General features: G+C 43.8%; 1 long non-coding RNA gene across 5 annotated transcripts in view; it reads right to left on the reverse strand.

The window, feature by feature from the left end:
* LOC121029292 (uncharacterized) overlaps positions 1-14,966 on the reverse strand; it is a 51,949-nt gene extending 36,983 nt beyond the window's left edge. For all 5 annotated transcript variants that reach the window (XR_005789664.1, XR_005789663.1, XR_005789661.1 and 2 more), the window contains exons 1-3: positions 14,849-14,966; positions 14,507-14,633; positions 8,501-8,612 (exon numbers count right to left, since the gene is read on the reverse strand). This is a non-coding gene — a long non-coding RNA (uncharacterized LOC121029292). The remainder of the gene's footprint in view (positions 1-8,500; positions 8,613-14,506; positions 14,634-14,848) is intronic.
* Between the last annotated feature and the right edge of the window lie 6,371 nt (positions 14,967-21,337).

Below are 21,337 nucleotides of genomic sequence, written 5' to 3' on the forward strand. Positions count from 1 at the left end.
CAGGTTAAGGGCTCAGTTCCACCAGTCTGTCCCCACTTCAGACACCAGTCTTAAGTCCAAGTTGTCACCTGCACTAACTGACTGGCTATAAATCAGGTTCCTGTGACCCTCTCCTCAGGTTCCATTAATTTGCTAGAGGCGCTCTCAGAACTCAGGAAAACTGTACTTACTATTGCCAGTTTATTACAAAGGGTATTAAAAGATATGAATAAACAGTTAGATGAAGGGATACATAAGCAGAGCACAGGTGCCTCCTCCCCTGTGGACTTAGGATGTGCCACCTCCTGGCAAATGGACACGTTCTTGTTCATCAACCCGGAGGAGCTCATCAAATCTCACTGCCCAGCAATTTTTACAGGGCTTATTATCCAGCCCTCTTCCCTTCCCACAGATTGGCAGGTGGCGCTGAAAATTGCAACCCTCCAATTACTTGATCTTTCTGGTGATCAGCTCCATCCTGAGGTTATCAAGGGACCCTACCTTAAGTGCCCTTGTTAGCATAAACCCAGTGCACTTGGAAAGGGACTCCTGAAGAGTAGCAAGAGACAATCCTATCACCCAGGAAATCCCAAGGGTTTTAGGAGCTCACTGCCAGGAATCAGGGACAAGGACCAAATATATTTATTATACCACAGGAAGGATGCAAACTTTAATTAATTAGGTGGCCAGCCAAGGTCTCAGGAAGGACAGCAGAGGGAAGCAAGGCTTCACAGACCCAAGTGGTAGGGCTGTGGCTGCCATGACTGGGCCTCAGGACTTTCCTCTGCAGAGGGTGAGTGCTTTAGGGCCACAACTGGCAGAGGATGGGGGAAAAGTTTCTGAGGGGACACACACACAGGCAGTCCTCTGCCTTGTGCCCTGACCAATTCCCAATGCCCAGGGAGGGAATATTTACAAGGCAGGAATGTTTACCAAAGGCGGAGTGCGCACAGCCCTGTAGCTCTGACCCTGCAACCAAACCTACTTTGGAAACCAGACTCTCAGGCTGCAATGGACAATACCCAACATCTCTTGTGTGGGAGAAAGACAGGCAGGCCTCACTCTAGAATTTAAGACTTGTACAAAGTCTGGATGAAGGTATTCCAAACTCTTGAAGGAAAGGATTAAGAGGGGTATTCATTCACTCTCAACACTTTTTTTTTTTACACAAAGAGCTTTATGAAAAACATCTCTCTCAAATTTTTGTATCATGTAAGATATAAACATAAAATGTACTTATTTATTGATGTTTAGAACAGTACAAAGATTTATTTCTCACTTGTGTTATAGAAGGGCTGTGGCTTTGCTCCATGGCACCCAGGCTGAAAGGACAATCCCCGAGACTTCCTCGTGGCTGAGCCCAACCAGCAACCACATTTTTTCTTTTTAAAATTGTGGTGCGATGTATAGAACTTATTTGCCATTGTAGGAATTTTTCAGTGGATAGTTCAGTGGCATTAAGTACATTCACACTGCCGTGCAGCCATCACCACCATCCGTCTCCAGAACTTTTCTCATCTGCCCAAACTGAAACTCCATGTCCTTTAAACAATAACTTCCCCCCAGCCCCTGGCAACCACTGTGCTACTTGCTGTCTCTATGAATTTGACTCCTCTAGGTACCTCATGTAAGTGGAGTCGAACAGTATTTATTCTTTGGTGACTGCCTTACTTCACTAACATGTCCTCAAGGTTCATCCATGTTGTAGCATGTGTCAGAATTTCCTTCATTTTCAAGGCTGAATAACAAACATTCCGTTGTATGTACACCGCATTTTGTTTACCCAGTCATCCCTTCGTGGATACCTGGGTGGCTCCCACCTTTTGGCTATCATCACTAACGCTGCTACAAACATGAGTGTGCAAATAAATACCGGAGTCCCTGTTTTTAATTTTTGGAAATATCTTGAAAAACAGAATAGCTGGATCATATGGTAATTATATTTTAATTATTTTGAGGAACTGCCATACCATTTTTCACAGCAGCTGCAGCATTTTACATTCTCACTGGCAATGCACGAGGGTTGTGATTTCTCTATAGCCTCACCAACCCTTGTATTTTCTGTTTTTCTGGTATAATAATTGTAAGGGGTGTGAAGCGGTATCTCACTGTAGGTGTGATTTGCGTTTCCCTAATGATTAGGGATGTTAAGCATCTCTTCCTATGCTTATTAGCCATCTGCACATCTTTGTGAGAAATGTCTATTATTTAAGTCTTTGGCTCATTTTTTAATGGAGTCGTTTAGGATTTATTTATTTATTTATTTATTTAAATTGTAGGAGTCCTTTATATATTTTGGATCTCTTTCAATTTTTAAAGACTTTCTAAAAAACTTTTTGCATGGAAAATGTCTATAATTCAAGAATTTCTCACGGGGTGCCTGGGTGACTCAGTCGGTTAAGCGTCCGACTTCAGCTCAGGTCATGATCTAGTGGTCTGTGAGTTCGAGCCCTGCATCGGGCTCTGTGCTGACAGCTCAGAGCCTGGAGCCTGTTTCAGATTCTGTGTCTCCCTCTCTCTCTGACCCTCCCCCATTCATGCTCTGTCTCTCTCTGTCTCAAAAATAAATAAACATTTAAAAAAAAAAAAAAAGAATGTCTCAAAAATATCATTTACAGTCGGATCGGGATTTTCGAGATTATTTAGCTTTTTATTTTGAAATAACGACAGATCTACAGGACCTTAGATGTTTGTATCTGGAGTTAAAATAGCATCACAGGACGAATGTAAAGGCTGAATAAATATGCAAAGCCAAGCAGGAAGGTCTCTCTTAGCCCATCTCTGCCTGCCCTTTCTCCCGCCGCAAAGGTCACATTTCACAAATCAGAATGGGAAAACTATAGTACACAAAATTTGTATCTGGGAAGGGTGACAAGGGCCATCAATTCATATATATTACTAAGTTACTCTGGTTTCACTGAGAACATCCCCAGAAAAGATTTTCCATATAGGCTAGGCAGTGGAAATCATTCTTTCTACCAAAAATGAATTGTGACAATTAACCGGACAGACTTTCAAAAAAGCTTTTTCAATGTGATCTGACCACTGTCAGAGGGTGCCAGTCACCTACCAACACCACTCTCTTCTTTCCTGCTAACAGAAACACATTTGTATCCAGGGTGACAAAGTGCTCAGCTAAAAAGGCCACATCTTCCAGCCTCCCCCATAGCCAGGGCTGGTTGGTTACATGAGAGTTCTGGCCAATGAAATGAAAGCCAGGAGTCACTAGATAGGGCTTCCAGAAAGCTCTTTAAAGCCCTGTTATTTAAAAATGTGACACTTTGTTAGAAATACGGAATATTGGGGGGTGCCTGGGTGGCTCAGTCTGTTAAGCATCTAACTTCAGTTCAGGTCATGATCTCACGGTTCGTGAGTTCAAGCCCCATATTGGGCTCTGTGCTGACTGCTCGGAGCCTGGAGCCTGCTTCAGGTTCTATGTCTTCCTCTCTGCCCCTCTCCTGCTCATGTTCTGTCTCTTTTTCTCTCTTTCTCTCTCAAAAATAAGTAAAACATTAAAAAAAGAAATATGGAATCTTGGGTCCTACAGAATTGGGATCTGCATTTTAACAAGATCCTCTGTTTATTCACATGTGCATTTAAAGTTCTGAGAAGTGCTACTTTAAGGGGAGTTTAGTTAGCTTCCTCTTTTTTCCAGCCTGGAATGTGAAGGTGGTGGCTGGAGCTACAGTGGCCATCTTTTGACCATGATGTGACCTCACAAAAGCCACATGCTAAGGAAGATAGTGAAAAAAGCAGGAGGGGACTGAGGCACTGATGACATCATGATCATGGAGCCACCACACTGCCTGGAACTGCCTGCTCCAGATTTTTCTTTTTTTTAAGTAATCTCTATACACAACGTGGCACTCCAACTCACAAGCCCAAGATCAAGAGTCCCATGCTCTGCTGACTGAGTCAGCCAGGCACCGCAGCTCCAGACCTCTTTAACACAAGGGGAATAACCTCTACCATGTGTACTTACTACTGACAAGGAACCACTCCAGATGTACAGACTAGAAGAGATATCAGAAAGCCCGAAGCAAGAAAAAGGCACAGTCAACCATTACTGGATCATAAACCATATAGAATCTTTTCATTTCAAGTTAATATATAGAGGCACATGTAAGTGTATGAAAATTTCCACAGGATGGAAGTATATACATCAACTGGGGAGCCTGGGTGTCTCAGTTGGTTAAGCATCTCACTTGACTCTTAATTGTGGCTCAGGTCATGATCTCACGGTTTGTGAGATTGAGCCCTGCAATGTGCTCTGCACCTGCTTGGGATGTTCTCTCTCCTCCTTCCCTACCCCACCCCCCCCTCAAAATAAACTAAAAAAAAAAAAGTTCTCATCACAAGAAAAAAATTTTTAAAAAAAGTATATGCATCAAAATGCTCAGAGTGTAGGTGGTGGAATTAGGAGTAAATTTAATTTTCTTCCTTATACCTTCTGTTATTGACTGAATTTTTTACACTGTGCATGAATTTTATAATAAGAGACATTGTTTAGAAAATACACGTACCTTACACAAAAGGACACCTTAACATGAAAAAAGGTACAATATTGAACAGGATAAAGAACTGCCAGGGTGCAGCACCTGGCTAGCTCAGTCAGTGGAGCATGCGGCTCTTCTTGATCTCCAGATTGTGAGTTTGAGTCCCACACTGGGTGTAGAGTAACTTAAGAAATAAAATCTTAAAAAAAAAAAAAAAAAAAAGAATTGCCAGGGTGCTTGGCTGGCTCAGTTGGAAGAGCATGCAGCCCTTGATCTTAGGTTGTGAGTTCAAACCCCACACTGGTGGTGGGGGTGGGGAGTTAGAGACTATTAAATAAATAAATAAACCCCTAAAAAAAAAAAAAGAATTGCCTACTCTTGGGGTGGGAATGGGCTACCAAGAAAACAGTGAATAAAGTGAGAGAGACCTTGCTTGACTAATAATGACAATGGGCTTCAAACTGAGTCTAATTTGCACACTCTCTACTCCTATGGGCCAAAAAACTCCCAGGTCACATCACATACATTTTTTAATTTTTTTAACGTTTATTTATTTTTGAGAGAGACAAAGACAAAGCATGAGCAGGGGAGGGGCAGAGAGAGAGGGAGACACAGAATCTGAAGCAGGCTCCAGGCTCTGAGCTGTCAGCACAGAGCCCAACACAGGGCTCAAACCCACAAACTGAAAGATCATGACCTGAGCCAAAGTCAGACGCTCAACCGACTGAGCCACCCAGGTGCCCCACATCACATATATTTTTGAATAAACATCTGTTCACCAGCTTGATTAATTCCTTGGTTTTCAGACTCTACTAAATTAATGTCTGGCTATATTTCAAAATAACATGATCCTCAAGAGGCAAAGAGCAGTCACACCTGAGGCCCACGTACATGTATCCACTTCAGAGGCAGCTCAAAAAACTCTTGTACAAGCACAGTAAAACTAAACTAAGTACAGCTTTCCAGAATCCTCCCTTTAAGGGGAAAATGTTCAAACACACATTTAAGAAGCACTGAAGCATCTTATTGTGTGCACTTCCTTCTTACTGGACTCTCTACACTCTACATATAAGAACATTTCAAGAATTTAAAAACCCACTATTTAAGCTGTCTTTTGAATACAGTTAAGTTAAAATGTGAATACAACAATCCAAATAGGCAAAACTCACCCTAAACTAAAACTATAGCACAAGAGAGTGGCTCAGCAGAGATTACCATACTCATGCCACACAGTGAAATTCAGTAATACCCAATACCCTACTTCACTAGCACAGAAATTCACAAGGGAAGGGATTTTTTTCTTATTTGTTCATTGATGATCTCAAGCATCTAGAACAGTATCTGTCACATATGAGGTGTGGGGGGAAATGTGAATGACTGTATTAGCAATAAACAAAGTCTTCACTTAAATTAAAATACTACACACAGGGGTGTCTGGGTAGCTCAGTTGGTTAAGCATCCAACTTTTGATCTCAGCTCAGGTCATGATCTCACTGTTCCTGAGATCGAGCCCCAGCACAAAGCCTGCTTGGGATTCTCTCTCTCTCTCTCTCTCTCTCTCTCTCTCTCTCTGCCTCTCCTTCTCCTCTGCTTCTGCTCTCTCTCTCAAAATAAGTAAATTTTAAAAAATTACATTCAATTTGCAAATGTCTCCAAGAGAAAAGGATGTTGAATAGTTTCCCACTAATCTGTGCATTCACCTAAGAATATAAAGCTAATACAATTTTGTTAATCAAATACTTAGGTGTTACAAACACATGGCAATGAGATGTAAATTATGGTGAAAAGAGGGCAAGGTAGCATGTATACATGACAGATATCCATGTTAGATGTTCAGGCCTCATCCATGGGGATGAGATGACAGGCACTTAGCACCCTAGGAGTGGCAGGAGAGACAAGATAAATCACCTGCAGAACCCAGACACCACAGGCTAGCTCTAAAGGTGAGGATGAGAAGACGGACACACACGATTTAGGTTTTGTGTTTAATGTAACTTGGAAAGCTATGATGCAGACAACCTGATCCAAACATCTTCAAATATGTATTAACAGACTACCACGTAGCTTGCTGATGCTGATTATTAAGATCAATGCCCTTTTTTTGAATTCTATGACATAGTTTGACTTTCTATATCCTTTTTATAGGGAAAAGATGTGTGACCAACTTGCAGAAATAGTCTTGTTTGCTTGCCAGATATATTTCTCATTGTAAATTTGCATGCTGGCTAATTATAACAGCTTGAAAGTTACATAAATGTCCAACAATAGGGAATCAGTTAAGAATAAAATTCATTATAGTGCATATATATATATAAGACTACACAGCCATTAAAAAACATGATGTAAAAGTAGAGATTGCCATGGGAAAATGTCCACAAATAGAGGACATTTAGAAAATCAGGTTACAAAACAGATGTATCAAATAATCCTGGCTATGTTTAAAAAACTAAATAGGAGAGAAAAAAACCTGGCAGAACCCTACTAAGCATGGGGTTGTGTCTCAGGGTACAGCTAAAGACGCCTTGTTTTATACTGTAATTTTGTAAATTTAGGTCTCATTTTTCTGCATTTTCCAAACTTTCTATAATGAAAAATAATTGCTTCTATAATCAGAAAACAAGCAGCAATAATTTTGTTTTTCAATTTTCTTTTTTTTTTAATTTTTTTTTTCAACATTTATTTATTTTTGGGACAGAGAGAGACAGAGCATGAATGGGGGAGGGGCAGAGAGAGAGGGAGACACAGAATCGGAAACAGGCTCCAGGCTCCGAGCCATCAGCCCAGAGCCTGACAGCGGGGCTCGAACTCACGGACCGCGAGATCGTGACCTGGCTGAAGTCGGACGCTTAACCGACTGTGCCACCCAGGTGCCCCTGTTTTTCAATTTTCATTCAGATGACCTTAGGCAAGTTAATCAACCTCTCTTTACCTATAAAAATGGGGATAAAAGGACTCCTGCCTTTAGGTTACCAGGACATGTAAATGCTTACAACAATCCCTGGCAAGTGGGAGTTGCTCAGTAAAGGTTAGCTATTAGCTCTGAAATTCTTTGGAGTATGCATGTGTACTGGAGGGCCAGGCCTGTCTCACGGGTAGGGTAGAGCCAGCCTGAGAAGCCAGCAGGCCTCTCCATCTAATTCCACAACAACTAACAAAGGTAGAAAGGGAAATTTAGGGCTGAGTTCACAAATTCCCAAGTCTTTAGACACCAGGGAAAAAAAGTAAATGTGAGTGAAGCAGCTGGGAGGCTGACAAGGAGCAGGGTGCTACGGCTCTGCAGAAGTGGCAGCGGGAGGGGGGATGCTCCTCAGAAGTACCTCAATTTGGCCTATTTTATTAATCTCTATAGCCAACATGAGGCTCGAACTTACAACCCTGAGACAAAGAACTGCATGCTCCTCCGACTGAGCCGGCCAGGAGCCCCATTCCACTTATTTTAAAAGCCTGCAGGGGTGCCTGACTGGCTCAGTCAGTTGAGCGTCTGATTCTAGATTTTGGCTCAGGTCATGACATCCTGGTTTGTGAGTTCAAACCTCACATGGAGCCCCTTGGGATTCTCTCTGCCTCTCCCCACTCCCATGTTCTTTCTCTCCCTCAAAAGAAATAAACTTAAAATTAATTTTTAAATAATAAATAAATAGCCTGCACTGGCCTAACAGCCCCCATCTACCCTGTAGCTGCCCTGATTTGTGCATTAAAGTATCCACAGAAAAGACCAATTTAAAGTGATAGGAATTTACAGGTTGTTGTACAGGCCATCCCAGTCAATGGTCCTCTTTCTTCAGGGTGTTCACAACTGGGTTTCAAGTTATTTGTCAGTGTTCCCTCAGGTAGGATGTTGTTAAAACACCAGCAATGAACAGGTTTGTTTGTTTAAGTAGGCTCCATGCACAACACGGGGCTTGAACTCATGAACCCAAAATCAAGTCACATGCTCTACCAGCCAGGCACCTCAACAATGAACAGTTTCTATGCTCACGTGTCAGTCGCTGTTATCAATGATGGAAACCAACTGCATGACCAACCTGTGGTAAGAAAGGGATTCCAGGGTTGGGGGCGTCTGGCTGGCTCAGTTGGTGGCGCGTGCAACTCTGATCTTGAAATTTTGAGAGGTCCACGCTGGGTGTAGAGAGATTCCTTTAAAAAAAAAAAAATCTTGGGGCGCCTGGGTGGCTCGGTCGGTTAAGCGTCCGACTTCGGCTCAGGTCATGATCTCACGGTCCGTGAGTTCGAGCCCCGCGTCGGGCCCTGTGCTGACAGCTCAGAGCCTGGAGCCTGCTTCGGATTCTGTGTCTCCCTCTCTCTGCCCCTCCCCTGTTCATGCTCTGTCTCTCTCTGTCTCAAAAATAAATAAACGTTAAAAAAAAAAAAGAAGAAGAAGAAGCATTAAATATTAAAAAAAAAAAATCTTAAAAAAAGAAAAAGAAAGGGATTCCAGGGTTACACAGTTGAGGGGTCCCGTAGGTAAGTTAGTCTGACTGCTTCCAGTCCAAATGACCAGGAAGGGAATTCAGAGAGTAGGAACTAATACTGGACCAAATGTAATCTGTCCTAGAATTTCAGGGACCATACGATTTATTGTCACAATGGGGATACTTCTTACTTCTGAGACTGGAAAGGAATGCTATTAATAATTCCACCAGAGGGGTGCCTGGGTAGCTCAGTCGGTTAAGCGTCCAACTTAAGGTCAGGTCATGATCTCACGGTTTGTGGATTTGAGCCCTGCGTGGGATTCTGGGCTGACAGCTCAGGGCCTGCTTTGGATTGTGCCTCCCTCTCTCTCTCTCTCTCTGTGCCCCTCCCTGGCTGATGTACTCTCTCTCTCAAGAATAATAAATATACTTTAAAAATAATAATTACACCAGAGGGCGCCTGGGTAGCTCAGTCAGTTGACTCTTGATTTTGACTCAGTTCTTGGGATCCATGTCAGGCTCCATGCTGAGAGTAAAGCCTGCTTAAGACTCACTCTCTCTCCCTCTGCCCCTCTCCCCTGCTGGTGTTCTTTCTCTGTTAAAAAAGCAGGAGGGGGAAGAGGGCTGGCACCTGGGTGGCTCAGTCAACTATTGACTTCAGCTCAGATCATGATTTTATAGTTTGTGAGATCAAGCACTGTGTTGGGCTCTGCACTGACAGAGCTTCTCTCTTTCCCTCTCTCCTGCCCCTCCATTGCTCGCGTGCTCTCTCTCTCTTCAAATAAATAAACATTAAAAAAAAAAATTGGAGCAGGACATTGGGTCTTGACTAGAATTGTCTCAAACAAATTGGGACATATGGCTACCCAATTAAAATCATAGTGTTCCCTAAGGCCTAGGGTAAATTCCAGCTCTTCACTTGAAAACTATCTACTTTTTGTTTTTAATGTTCATTTATTTTTGAGAGAGAGACAGATAGAGGGCGAGCTGGGGAGGGGCAGAGAGAGAGAGGGAGACACAGAATCCAAAGCAGGCTCCAGGATGAGCTGTCAGCACAGAGATGGGGCTCAAATTCACGAACCACAAGATCATGACCCAAGCCCAAGTCAGATGCTTAACCCTGAGCCACCCAGGTGGCTCCACTCTCTTCAAACCACTGTGTACTAGTAAATAACCCAGTAGACTTATTTAAAGGGTTTACTACCCACAGAGGTTTGGGATCTTCCTTTCTGGAATGCTTGGATTGAAAGCCAAGAGTCTCTACAGCCAGAATGAGGACCCTGGGTCCCAGAGTTGATATACTGAAAAGCATTTCAGAAGGCAGTAGTGATTAGTTGATCTCTCAGTTACTGGTCCCTCCCTAGATCCCTGACACCACATCAGCCTCAGGGAGGAGAGACTAAGAGGACTACTCTGAGCAGCAGCTCCACATGAACACAGCAGGGTCAGGAGCTGTCCCACCAGCCACCCTGTTCCCTTTTCCTCTAGGGGTTATAGGTCGGCCACTGGCTCAGAAGCCACCAGTGCAGTAGTGACAGGAGACCATGATTACAGTCCCAAGACCATGTCCATGGTTGAGACCAGCTAGGACTTGTACTTCATGTGCGTTCTACCTAACAACTATCTTCCAGATTCTACTGGAAAACAGGACTACATTACATTCCCATAGTCTGTTTGATAATTATCCTATTCAGCTCTTTTCCTTTCTACGTTGTGAATTTTTAGCTTCTCAAGTTTGCTTTCTTTTCCCTCCTCCTTTACTAATTAACAGAATTCCAAGTCTGGCTTTGAAACTACAGACCTTCCCACCTACTGGTGAAAAAAGTCTCAGCTAGATCAAAGGAAAAAATATTTCTCTGTTCTCCTACAGCTGCAGAAAAGCACGTACTATTCAATGTCACAAAAGTGTTCTTGTTAAGGTTGTTTTTAAGGAGTCCTTCAAGACTCTTGGACTTCAGAGATTGCTACCACATCCTGGGAAAGTAGTCTTTAACTTTTAAAGTCTATAATTCTGACGGACTTACTTAATTTGTAGTCTTGGTAGCACTATTTAAATAGACATGCTAGGTTTTTTGGCTCACTCATGACCACAAAGTGTGTGATTTTTCATTCTTAAACCAGGAGAGGATCATTATTAGCAACCTTCTCTACTCATAAGAGCATGGAAATAAAAATGAACAACAATGGCTTTATTGGATTTCGGTGTTTTGGTTTTTTTTTTAAATGTTTGTTTATTTTGAGAGAGAGCGGATGAGCTGGGGAGAGGCAGAAAGAAAGAGAAAGGGAGAGAATCTCAAGCAGTCTCCATGCTCAGCACGGACAAACCATGAGATCACGACCTGAGCTGAAATCGAGTGGAACACCTAACTGACTGAGCCACTCAGGCATCCCTTATTGGATTTCATTTTCAAATAGAATTTGACAATCAAATGTTTGAATTAATTTTATCAGCAATAAACCTCCAACTACTTAAATGTCTGGTGGTTGAAGTTACTCTTTTTGCCCTTAGCAAATCTCTAAGAGGAGTGACCCCAGCTGTCTGGATCGGAGGGAGTACATCAATCCTATACTAGGGCCAGGGCTCACTCACTCAGCAACCAGGAGAGTAGAACAGGAATGGGCTCCCGGCCCTCCAAGCAACTAGGAAAGGTCTTCATCTTCTAGAGGCAAAATGGTCTGTCCTGTCAGCATAACTTTCCAGTCCTCTTCCTATTCCCTGGGATGAGAGGTCCCTATGATTTCACTAAGGGGACAGAGGGGAGAAAGCAGGGTTGGAGGTCCCATTGCCCATCACCCAGACACCTTTTCTCAGTCCAACCTCAGAAGAGGGGCCACTGGATTCAGACTGGAACTTATTTGAACATGAGGGTTCTGAGAATTTGAGGGGATCCAGATCCAAAGTCCTGTTCTCTACTCGGCTCCATTTCCAAGCAAACATGAAGATGCAGATTCTAAATAGGACACATAAAAACTGTAAATGCTAGGGGTGCCCGGCCAGCTCAGTCAGAAGAGCATGTGACTCTTGATCTCGGGGTTGCGAGTTCGAGCCCCGCTTTGGGTATAGAGATTACTTAAAAAATAAAAAAATGATTAATTAATAACATAGGAAAAAAAAAAAAAAAACACCTGCAAATGTTACTACACTCTGCTCACTTAGAAATCCTAAGTCCACGGGGAACTGAGGAAGGTGGAAAGGAATCCACCTTAAGCCTTCCTTCACAGTACCTCTGAACCAGAGTTCAGACCTGGGAGAAAAGGCTGCATAACATTGGTAATAGTAAAATAAACAAAAATAAATAAGTAACATAAAGACAAAATAAAATTAAATTTAAAAATAAATAAATTAATTAATTAATTAATTAAATAAAATAAGGGGGTGCCTGGGTGGTTCAGTTAGTTAAACGTCAAACTTCAGCTCAGGTCATGATCTCACGGTTCATGAGTTGGTTCCTGAGTTGGAGACCCACATCAGGCTCTGTACTGACAGGGCAGAGACTGCTTCGGAACCTCTGTCTCCCTATCTCTCTGTCCCTCTCCCACTCTCGTTCCCTCTCTCTCTCAAAAAAAAATTTAGAAAAAAATTAAATTAAAAAAATAAAATAAACCAGGAGAGAACTTACTAGAATGAATCTATATTCTTAACAAAAGAATTCAAAAGCCTTTAGAATTACTATGTAACAGGTACAAGTTGCAGGCAGAGCAGGACAGGGGCTCCTAAGGCCTTCCTGCACTCACCACACTATGGTTCTTTACCCAGCCCAGATACACAACACCTCCCCACTTTCCAAATGGCTTATCACTTCAGTTTTATAGACTGAAAATCCTACTCACAGGCAAGGGAAAAGAGTCAGCATGTTAAGGAATCAGGATATCAGGGCAATTCTCTGCTGATGAGCCCTCTAATTTCATGGCTGCAGTCAAGCTAACTGTCCTCCTCTGTTCCTGCCTCTTGGCTCCTTCCCACTGGCTCTAGATACTCCATTTGATTCCTTCTTTCCTCTCTTCTCATGACCAACTGTAGACTTTCCAGCTTTCCACTATCTTGCTGTCCACTCTAACCTAAAAAAAAAGCTTAGATAAAGGTTTTTCTGCTAAAAACCACAGAAATACGGAGAACCGGCAGTTAAAGCCTGGTCTGTGTTTCTGGTTTTCCTTTTTAGGTGATATTCTGGGAATCCCTTTTCTTTTCTTTTTTTTTCAACGTTTATTTATTTTTTTGGGACAGAGAGAGACAGAGCATGAACGGGGGAGGGGCAGAGAGAGAGGGAGACACAGAATCGGAAACAGGCTCCAGGCTCTGAACCATCAGCCCAGAGCCTGACACGGGGCTCGAACTCACGGACCGCGAGATCGTGACCTGGCTGAAGTCGGACGCTTAACCGACTGCGCCACCCAGGCGCCCCTTTTCTTTTCTTTTTAATATTTTAATTTTTGAGAGAGAGAAAGCTTGGGGGAAGGGCAGAGAGAGAGGGGACAGAGGATCTGAAGCAGGCTCTACACTGAAAGCAGAGAGCCCAATGCGGGGCTTGAACTCACAAGCTGTGAGATCATGACTTGAGCCAAAGTCAGATGCTTAACCAACTGAGCCATCCAGGCACCCCTGGGAATCTCTTTCCTACCACACTTTCATTATCAAGGGTGGATTTCAACTCCATCCCATTCATACATACTTTCTCCAACACTTATACTGGGGGCCTCCTTTTTGAACTACAAAATATGGGGGGCTGGCAAACTCCAGATTGGAGTCTTCCACCTTAATGCCCCCCCCCATTTAATATAATTAAATCATTCTGATACAGGATTATAATGACAAAAGGAACTAGACTCATTTCACATATTTGGGGGAAGCTGGAGGAACATGCTCCCTCCGACAGACAGAACCTACTCTGAGGTGTGGATGGGCCCAGTGGGCAATTCCTTTTTGTGTGTCTGGGATGGAAAGATGACAGTGGCGGTGGGCATTCACCCTAGATACCTACCAGTCAGTCCCAGGCCTAAGATCCTGCTGTGGGAATGCTTACACAGAACTCCAGGCAGGAGAAAGGCAAGAACTGAGAACACTTAGAAAACTGTGCATTGTTAATGAATCTTGGGGTCCGGAGTTTCAGCCCCACATGGGGGGGTAGATTTTACTTAAGACAAGAAAAGAAAGAGAGAGAGAGAGGAGAGAAAAGAAAAGAAAAAAGAAAAGACAGACAGAAAGAAAAAGGAATCTCTTGCCTCAAGGCCCAGCAGCACGTCAAGGCTCTCTCTGTCAAAAACACTGGGAATTAGGACCTGTACAGCTCCATCCAACAACACTTGCATCAAAAGAGGGCTTGGCATACCAATAAGGGACATTTCAAGCCAAGTCACACGCCAATTCCAAGCCTTTCGTCGGGCATAAACATAAATACTATAAATTAGAAATAAATAAATATTGACTAAAACAAAAACCAAAAACAGAAGAAGCTTGAGCTCAGCTATTCGGAAGGTCTGAAGCTCTGGAGGCTCTCCAGACCCTGAAGCGTTCCACCACACACGAGCGGGGAAATGTGGAGAAAGACGGAGCCACAGTTAGTGAGAAAACTGCAGTTAAGCCTTCCAGTCAGACCAGTCGGGTCACAGGAAAGTCCTTACTCAGCGCGCTGGTGTTTCCCTTAATTCTTTAGCATCAGTCCGTGTAAAGAGCCTTCTGGGTGCAGTCCAGGCGATTCCACTCTTCGTTTCCGAAGCCCACGTCCACATCATCGAAGGTCACCGGCCCCTGCAACAGGAGGTTTGTGCACTATGGTCCGGGGTCATCCCAGCACCTGCTCCTGGAAGGAGAAGCAGGGCTGGGAACTTGAGCGGGGGAGAGACGCGCTGAGCAGACGCGGTCGGGGGGCACCGAGAGTGGCAGGGCCCAACGACCCCGGGCAGGGGGAGAGACAATGCCGAAGTGGACCCGCGCGAGGGGGCTCGGGACCTGCACCGACTCACCTTAGGCGCTGGGGATAACAGAAAAGTAAAGTACACGCCATCCGCCCTCAGCAACAAGCTTCCGCCCTCAGCAACAAGCTTCCGCCCCACACTCAGTAGAGCAGCAAAACTCCGCGCGCCCAGCCCACCAAGCGTCCGCCTGAGCCTCGGGCCCCGCCCCTAGGCAACTTCGTGCCCTCTCTAGGCTGCGCGGAGGACCTTGCGTCTCGGTGGGCCGCTCCGTAGCTCGCTTGGGGAGCGCCGGTCCCGGGTTGGACCGGAAGCATGGCGACCCGGGCCTCGGCGATTCTGCGAGGCTTGGTACCCTCACTCTTCACGTTTCACGGGAATCATCTTTTTTTTAAACTTTTTATTTATTTATTTATTTATTTATTTATTTATTTATTTATTTATTTTTCGATGTTTATTTATTTTTGAGAGAGAGAGGGAGAGGGAGACACGGAAGCCAAAGCGGGCTCCAGGCTCCGGTCTCTGGAGTTGTCAGCACAGAACCAGATGCAGGGCTCCGACCCAGAAACCGTGAGACCATTACCTGGGGCGAAGTTGGCCGCTTAACGGACTGAGGCACCCAGCCGCCCTGCGAATCGTCTTTAAAACTGCTTTTCCCCATTGTATTTCCTAGTGGACCACTAAAGAGGGGAAAAAAAAAAAAAAAAAAAAGGCAGTGTCACCCCTAATATAAGGAAATGACCACTGTTACCATTTTAGAGACTTTTACTCCTATAATTTTCTACATATAGTTTAATATTTTTGTGTTTTTGTCATCTCCAATTTTCCTACTTGATTTTGTCACGTTAAGCGCTCGCCCCTCCTTCCCACACTGTGATACCCGTTGTAATACTACGTTGACTGGATTATCATCGCTTATTTATTCATTCTGTATCAAATCACCCACACTGAGCCCAGGAATACCAGCCTTCCACTGAATAGCACCACCGAAGTGGGTCTCAGCCTGTCCTTAGGGAAGTGCTGTGAAGCTTGTTACGGTTTTCACCCCAGGGACGGTGCTCTTGTTACACAGTCCCTCTCTATAATCACTCAAAGGAGGACATTTTTATGGTCTTGGTATCAAGAATAGAGCAACGGGTTGGTTTTGGCCTATGGACCCAGGGAGTTTTGAATTTGAGTTGAGCTGGTTGTTAGAAAGCTAACAGCAAATCTTACCAAAGGATTAAGGGGACCAATAAATGCAAAGGTGACTTTCTACTCAAATCTGTTTATTCTCAGAATGCAGCCTGCTTCCATGTTTCTAGAGATAACATTCTTGCCTGGCCTAACAATAAGAAAATGTTGGTTTCCTTATTTTGCAGAATCAAGGTTTCAGTAGAAACCAGTCAGAACCGGTTAAGACAGCCAGCCTTCTCTTTGAGCATGCACCTGTGTCTGACGGATGAATATTTGATACAGAAGGATCTAAAACCCCACCCTTGAATCATACCAAGGAGGCCATTCTCTGATCATAGAAGAGGCATACAGAAGATATGTGAAGGTACAGCCAATGAAATCACTTCAATCCTTCCCTTACTTAATAATTACCTTTAACTGATTTTGAAATCATGTAGCTCCTTTTCCCTATACCCAGATCCTTTTTCATTTACCTTTAAATATCCCTGATTCTCCCCCTTTGAGAAGAGGAATTTGAGGATTGCCCTCCCTTCTCCTTTGGTTTCCTCTTTTCTTTTTCTTTTCTTTTCTTTTCTTTTCTTTTCTTTTCTTCTTCTTCTTCCTCTCTTCCTCCTCCTCCTCCTCCTCCTTCTCCTTCTCCTTCTCCTTCTCCTCCTTCTTCCCTCCCCCTCCTCCTCCAACTCCTCCTTCTTTTTTTTCAAGTAAGCTGGATGCCTAACCAGGGGCTGGAACACACGATCCTAAGATCAAGAGTTACAAGCTCCAGCTCATCCTGAATAAACCCTTTCCTTGCTGCATACTTGATGTCTCAGTTGATTGGCTCTGCTGCACATTGGTCCTACGAACCTGGGTTTGGTCACAAATTTGGTGAGCCAGCCAGGAACTCTTTGACCTTGGTTCAGTGGCCCCAGCTATTAATGGGAGTCTGGTGGTGAGTCTAAGCAGCTGCCTAGGCTCTCTGTCCTAGAGACCTTACTCTGGGGGCCCCACCCCACTTCAGCTCCACTGACCTTCAGGTGCTTAATTTAACTCTTGTGGCAAAGGAAACAGCTTTTGGTTTCAGTATGGACAGATATCTCTTTGGTGAGTAACCTCAGTACAAGTGACTAAATTCTTATTTCTTCCTCCCATTTGGTGGCCTCCAAATAAGGGGTTTTAGTTTGGCTCTCATAGCCTTTTTTTTGTTGCTTGATTAAGAAAAGGTTGACTGGTGCGGGGGGGGGCGGGGGGCGGTGCCTGGGTGGCTCAATGTGGTTAAGTGTCCAAGTCTTGATTTGGGCTCAGGTCATGATCTCGCAGATGGTCATGAGATTGAGCCCTGTGTTGGGCTCTATACTTGATGTGGAGCCTGCTTAAGATTCTCCCTCTCTCTCTCTCTCTCTCTCTCTCTTTCCCTCTGCTCCTCCCCCCCCCCAAAAACAAAAACAAAAACAAGTGGAAAAGAAAAGATTGTCTAGGAAGCCATTTGATTCAGTTGGTGAAGCCCTGACTTTTAGAGTGGAACTAGAGAACCTTTGTTCACAGAGGTACTCTTGGCTTCATTTGGCTCATTTGTTGCTGCAGCTTTTGGTATCTTTGCATTAAACTGGCTGTGTTCTAATTGGAAAATAAGAAATGACAATTTGATCCCTGCATGCAGCCCTTTGGGGCTGCATTCTCCAAAACTGGACAATGTTTAGTTATGAATCTATGAAAAGGAAAAAGATGATCTTTTGCAACAATGCTTGGCCACAATATTCATTAGACTCTGGAAAAAAAAATAGCCAATTAATGGATCCCCAAAGTGTAATACCATCTTGCAATTAGATTTGCTTTGTAAAAGGAAAGGTAAGTCTTTTTTTTGCTTTTGTATCAAAATAAGCCAGCTCAGAGAAGATGTAAAATTCTACTCCAACAAACCAGTGACAATAAAAAGACTGTGTTGCCTGATCCTCACCAGGGAGAGGAGGATGATTTATTGATTACTTTAATTAAACTCCTGTACAGCTCTTCCACCCTATGGGGGCACTGGAGCTACTGTCCCTTCTCAGCAGCCCCAGTCCCAACAGCCTGAGCCCCTACAGGGCCCTAAACCAGGACCCTCAGCCTTAGGGGGTCAACAGGTAGGAATGGTCTCCCCTTCTCATACCCTGACTCAATTTGTTCAGGGAGCCACTCGTTCCCAGGGAAGACAAAATCTGCTAAGGCAAGTCCCAATTGGAGGCTTAGATGCGGTGGGGATAACCTATAGGAATAATTTGGGTCCACTCTTCACTTGAAATTTTTTTTAATGTTTCTTTGTTTTGAGAGAGAGAGAGAGAGAGAGAGGGAGAGCACAAAGAGAGGGACAGAGAAAAAGGGAAACAGAGAATCCCAAGGAGGCTCCGAGCTTTCAGCACAGAGCCCGACACAGGGCTCGAACTCACGAACCATGAGATGATGACCTGAGCTGAAATCAAGTGTCGGACACTTAACTGACTGAGCTACCCAGGCACCCCTGAATTTGTTTAATTGGAAAAACAGCACGCCTACTTACAGAGATGACCCCAAGAGGATGGAAAATCTGTTCCCATCTATTTTTGTCACCCACAACCCCACTTGGACAGGTGTACTAAATTTGTTAAATATTCCCTCATTTCTGAGGAATGCCACATGATGCTAGGAAAGGCTAGGGAAGAAGTTAACTGGCTACATGCTAAAACTCTAATAACTTCCTAAGAGCTAATGCCATACTGCCCACTCCTACTATGGATCCCAACTGGAACATCAAGGTGGAGACTGAGGTAAGCTTGAACACTATCACGGTGATATTTTAGGTGGATTAAGAAAAGGGGTCCCTACTCTGTGCAAAAGCTTTTTTTAATTTTGATGTAGTCCCAATAGTTTAATTTTACTTTTGTTTCCCTTGCCCGAGGAAAACATATCTAGAAAAATGTTTCTATGTCTGACGTCAAAGAAATTACTGCCTCTGTTTTCTTCATGTCTTATGGTTTCAGGTGTCACATTTAGGTCTTTAATCCATTTTGAGTTGTTTTTGTACAGTATAAGAAAGTGGGGGCACCTGGCTGGCTCAGTCGGTGGAGCATGTGACTCTTGATCTCGTGGGGAGTTCAAGCCCCACGTTGGGTGTAGAGATTACTTAAAAGTAAAATCTTAAAAAAAAAAAAAAAAAAAAAAAGAGGGGTGCCTGGGTGGCTCAGTCAGTTAAGCATCCAACTCTTAATTTTGGCTCAGGTTATGATCTCACAATCGTAGGATCAAGCCCTGTGTCGGGCTCTGTGCTGACAACCCACAACCTACTTAGAATTCTCTCTCCCTCCCTTTCTCTCTCTCTCTCTCTCTCTCTCTCTCTGCCCCTCCCCAGTTCATTCTTTCTCTCTCTCTCTCTCTCTCTCAAAATAAATAAATTAAAAAAAAAAAAAAAGGAAGAAAGCATAAATGGAATGAGGACCCTTCAGACTTTCTTGAAAGAATTTTTGAGATCCTGGGTCAGCATAGCCATGGTGGCTGTGTCCTTTCCACTTGTGTCCGCCGACTGCCTGTGGCCTTTGTGCCGCTGCCCCGGGTCCCCATGCTTGCCGCAGTCCGGCCGCTCAGCAACACCCTGTACCCGCGGGGGCCCAGGGGAGGCCTAGGTTTCCGCGTCCTGCCTTGATGCCCTGCCTCAGTGCTCACACAGGTTCCAATAACACAGTTGTGCCGCCAGTATAGTGATGCGCCCACTTTGACACTAGAGGGAAATCGAGGACTGTGTTCTTTACATCTGAAACTCTATGACAAGATCGACCCTGAAAAGCTCTTGGTAAATTCCCACTTTATGAAAGACCTGGGCTAAGACAGTTTGGACCAAGTGGAGATTATCATGGCCATGGAGAACGAATTTGGGTTTGAAATCCCTGATACAGATGCTGAGAAGTTAATGTGTCCACAAGAAATCGTAGATTACATTGCAGATGAGAAGGATGTTTATGAATAAAATATCAGACCCCATTTTTTCACTGAGAGAAGACTCAGAAGATGCCGGCAAGTGTCTGGAAGTGAGAACGCGTTTTGGCATTATTGCTGCCTTTGACAGAGTAATTCTGTTTAGACTTGTATTTAAATTGCCTGTTTTGCCCTTTGAAAATAAATCTATAAAACCAAAAAAAAAAAAAAAAAAAAAAAAAAAGAATTTTTGAAAACATTCAACAGGATGTTTTTTGGGCAAAATGCCCCAGCCATTCAAAAGAAACTCCAAAGGCTGGAGATGCATTAGGAATATCTGTGTCACAATTGGTTGAGGTTGCTTTAAAGTTTTTAACAGCAGAGACCAAGTGCAAGAAAGAAAAGAGCATTAGAAAATGAAATAGCAGGCTACCTTGCTGGCTGTTGCCCTAATTCAAGGGAAGCCAAGACCAGACTGAGGACCACGGAACAGGTCGAGGTCTACCCCAGAGAAGAAATTTGAGTTCCTTGGACCCTAAAGGGTGCCCCAATTTGGGGCTTCAACAGTGTGCCTATTGCAGAGAAGAGGGCCATTGGAAAGAGGAATGCCCCAAGCTCACAAGGTATCTTGAAGAGACAGAGCAAAAAACCACCTGTCAGATGCCTGAATTGGCTGGTGACCAAGAATGAAGGGGCCCAGGGCTTCCTTTGAAACTTGGAAACCTGTCATCATTTCCCATGAGGAACCCTGGGTAACAATGGAGGTAGAAAAACAAACTTACAGACTTGTTGATTGATACTGGGGCCACATATTCAGTACTGAACTCCTGGCTCTCTCTGCTACCAAATCAAGCCATGGCTATAACGCGAGTATCTTACTAAACCTTCTTACAACCACTAGCCTGTCAAATGGGGCAAACTCACCTTAAACGTAGCTTTTTGTATATGCCTGAATGTCCCATCCTTTTACTGGGATGAAACCTATTAACTGAATTGAATGCCGAATCTACTTTAGCACCTGCACATCGATGTAAAAGTACCACCAGAGCAAGCTTGTGCCTTTCAAGCAGAGGTACCACATCAAGGTGGAGAAGTCCTATAAGAGCTGCCTGAAGAAGTTATCCAAAAGATAAGAATCAGATGTTTGGATGGATGGGAAGCTGGGGCGAGCAAAATCAGTGACACTTGTGTTGTGTTAAATTTTGTGATGGGGTAAAGATTCTGAACTTCAGTACCTATCAAAGGAACAAGCCAAAAGGGGGCGTTCAGCCCATTCTCTGTGCCTTCTTGGAATTGGGCCTCATCAGCCCTTGCTAATCCCCATACAATTCACCTATTTTGCTTCTACAAAAATCAGGCATCCAAAACTGTTCACTTTGTGCAAGATTAAAGGGCCATGAACCAGACTGTGGAATATATCCACTCGGTGCTACCCAATCTATATACTCTCTTAAGAACCTC

The sequence above is a fragment of the Herpailurus yagouaroundi genome, unplaced genomic scaffold (genome assembly GCF_014898765.1).
Source record: "Herpailurus yagouaroundi ecotype Mexico unplaced genomic scaffold, PumYag 139, whole genome shotgun sequence".
NCBI lineage: Eukaryota > Metazoa > Chordata > Mammalia > Carnivora > Felidae > Herpailurus > Herpailurus yagouaroundi.